At 43.2% G+C, this 3,445-nt stretch overlaps 1 long non-coding RNA gene across 4 annotated transcripts; it reads left to right on the forward strand.

The window, feature by feature from the left end:
• The first annotated feature begins 18 nt into the window (after positions 1–18).
• LOC121918158 lies at positions 19–3,439 on the forward strand. Of its 4 annotated transcripts, none has more exons than XR_006101169.1 (3): positions 19–217; positions 2,663–2,719; positions 3,007–3,439. It is a non-coding gene; the product is annotated as an uncharacterized LOC121918158 (long non-coding RNA). The 4 variants fall into 4 exon arrangements; XR_006101171.1 differs by lacking the exon at positions 19–217 and adding an exon at positions 335–358; XR_006101168.1 differs by lacking the exon at positions 19–217 and adding an exon at positions 386–471.
• Positions 3,440–3,445: the final 6 nt, after the last annotated feature.

The raw sequence follows: 3,445 nt of genomic DNA on the forward strand, positions 1-3,445 counted from the left end.
GGGGGGGCTTTTAGAGCCTGTAAATGAATCCCTTCCCTTCCCAATCCGTCCTATCTCTTTATTCTCGAACACTATCTCTCCCCCCCGCGCGCGTTGTGACTTGGTACGTGCCGCCTTCTCTCGGCCTTGGAAGACCGAGGCGCCACGTGACCCCCCTGGAACCGTTTGGGCCGCCATTTTCACTCGGCGCGCGCTGAGGGGAAAGGGAAAAAAGAAAGTGAGGGAGGGAGGGGCGTCACGTGGGAAGCACTCTCGGCCTATCAGAAGCGGCGGTTGGGATTTGGCGCCAAAAAGGCCGCTCTGAGGGGAGGGGGAGGAGGCGGGGAAAGAGAGCCTTTTGTTCGCTGCTGACTCTGAGGTGGAACCGCTTCTGCCCGCTTCCCCCCTTTTCCTCTCAGCGCCCGCTCCGCCGCCGCACCTGTGGGGCTTCCTCGCTGAGGGGCTCCTTCGCGGGTTTAGGGTTAGCCTGAGGTGCGGGGTTTAGTCGGGGTGTGTATGTATACACAGGCACAGAGACACACACACACACACACACTCCTCTCTGAGTGCGAGGGTTAGTTAGTGAGGCATTGGGCTGTGTGTGTGTATATATATATATATATATAGAGAGAGAGAGAGAGAGAGAGAAAGAGGGTAGATATTTACACATGAACACCAAACTAGTTCACCAACTAAACCTTGCACCTTAGAGGAGAGTGTGTGTGTGTGTATGTATGTATAACCCCCCCCCAAGGTTTAAGGTTTAATTATTGACGTAGTTTGGTGTGTGTGTATGTATATATATATAGAGAGAGGGGGGTACATATTTACACACAAACACTAAACTAGCTCACCAACTTAATCTTGCACCTTAGGAGTGGGTGTGGGTGTGTATACACACCCCCATAGTTTGGTTTTTGTGTGTGTGGGTAGAGAGAGGCAAATATTTATACACACGAACACCAAACTATCTCACCAACTAAACTTTGCACCTTAGAATTGTGTTTGTGTGTGTATATATCACACACACAGACCCCTAAGGTGCGAGGTTTAGTTGGTGAGGTAGTTTGGTGTTCATGTGTGTATGTATACACATGTATACACAGCCAAACTACCTCTCTAACTAAACCTTGCACCTCAGAGGGGTGTGTGTATCTGCCTACCTCTCTCTATATGTGCGTGTGTTTATGCATGCATAGACACACAAGCACACATATACATACAGTGGGCTCTTGGTGTCTGCTGGGATTTGGTTCCAGGGCTCCCATAGATACCAAAATCCAGGGATGCTCAAGTCCCATTAAATGCAATGAATAATAACATAGCATCCCTTGTGTAAAATGGCAAAACCAAGGTTTGCCTTTGGAAATTTAGATGTTTTTAAAATACTTTCAAACCATAGATGCTTGAATGTGTGTATTAAAAAAACATGGATATGGAGGGCTGACTTCACACATATACACACACACACACACACACACACACACAGAGCCCAAACTATCTCACCAACTAAACCTCACACATCAGATTACTTAAACACCCAATAGGTTACCAAATGTGTGTGTATATACACACATGGGATTTATATGTATGTGTGTTTTTTGTGTGTGTCCCCAAGTCATTTTTGATATAAAGTGCCTAAAGGCACCAGATCCATCTCACATTGGAAGCTAAGGTTCAGGGTTAGTTGTATGGGAGAGTGCCAGCAAATGCCAGGGGCATTAAGGCTCTTCCACAGAGGAAAGAATTGGCAAAAACCCCTCTTGAGTATTCCTTGCCTAAGAAAACCCTACGAAATGCATGGGGTTGCTACAAGTCAACAAGTGCAATGTGTGTGTGTGTATATATGGTGCATAAGAAGCTCCAACTGCCGTATACACTCAAAGCTTCCTGCCCTATTAAATAAAGCTGGTGGTTTGGAAATATAGCTCAACAGATAAAAGCTCAAAATACTGTGTACCCATATTTTTTCCTGAAGGCTGAGATTCTCCAGTTTTAGACAAAGAAGTAGCTGTCCCAGAGGCAACTCTGTGTTATCTGCACTGCTGAGCATTGTTGTTACAGCACTCTTCTGTTATACCAAATGATGTGTTAGTAGTTGAAGCTATTGAATTATTTATATATTTGACATGTATTTATAGTGCTTCTATAGGATCAAGGCAATGTGATACTAAACACTGTTCCCTTTATTTAGTGTATGCCAGGAGTTGTGGATAGTATGCATGGTTTTCTCTTTGTAGTAATCTTGTGAGTGGAATATTTCCCTTGGTGGGAATATATTTTAGTGAGGGGATTGCAGTGACCTAGTAGACACTTGGATTCACCTCATTTTCAGACTGGCAGAAATGGCAGGCTGCATTTCAAAAACAGTTCTGACATACTGGCATTTGTGGAAACTAAAAGTTGCAGACATTAAAGTTCCTTTCAGCAATGCTGAAATTCCTATTTTGTATTACAAATCTGACAGCACAATGTGTCTCATGTAGTGCACAGGGTGCTACACTGACAATTTTATGGCTCCATATGAGAAGGAAACGTGATTAGTATTATACATGTAATAATTAGCAATTGTACTAACAAGAGTATAATGCATTTTACTCATGAAGTGCTATAGTGCTTACAGCTATGAAACTAACTGCTATATGGTAGATTGTGTATTGCTGTTCTAACTTCACTTCTTCAGTTTCAGAATGGCAGAAGAATCTGCTGCTCCATCTACCTCTGCTGACAAAATTGAGAGGTAAGATAGCAGTTGGACAAACATAGTACAGTAATAGTACATGTATTGGAAATAAGTGGTGTGACAGACTTAATATAACAAAACCAGCAGTCATTTTTTGTTGTGTGAAAAACACTGATTCAGTTTGTTAGGAATACACAAGAATAGATGCTGACCATTGATAGTGGTGCTGGCTAATGGCAGTAAACTGGCCTGAATGGTGGATTGGTTAACTTGCCTGTTCCCCTCAAATTAGCACTCAAAATGGCCAGAATGGTGTGCTTAACAAACTGCTTTTGTGTCTACAGTATGGATGTGGATGGAGAAGCCAAGAAACTGCTCGGCTTGGGGCAGAAAAACCTGGTAATGGGAGATATTCCAGCTGCTGTTAATGCATTCCAGGAAGCTGCTAGCTTGCTGTAAGTAACATGATACCCTTCTGTTAACTCCCATAGGGACCAGCATTCCAGGTTAGATAACATGGTGCCCTTCACATTTTGGACTGCAACTCCTCTATCACCCTCTGCTAGTACAATTGCCTACCCCAGGTGTAGCATTTAGAGCCTCAAGAAGATGCAGGGAAAATTCTGGCTAGTATTACATGGGTAGTTATTGGCAGAATTCTAAGGTGACCATAATAACTATGTCTTGAATGTCTTTACATACCAGAATAACAATTAGTTCTTGGTTTCTGTTGCAGGATGTGTCCTAAATTGATATTTGTATTGCAGCTCATCAAAGATAAGC

Source organism: Sceloporus undulatus, unplaced genomic scaffold, assembly GCF_019175285.1.
Source record: "Sceloporus undulatus isolate JIND9_A2432 ecotype Alabama unplaced genomic scaffold, SceUnd_v1.1 scaffold_5217, whole genome shotgun sequence".
Lineage (NCBI taxonomy): Eukaryota > Metazoa > Chordata > Lepidosauria > Squamata > Phrynosomatidae > Sceloporus > Sceloporus undulatus.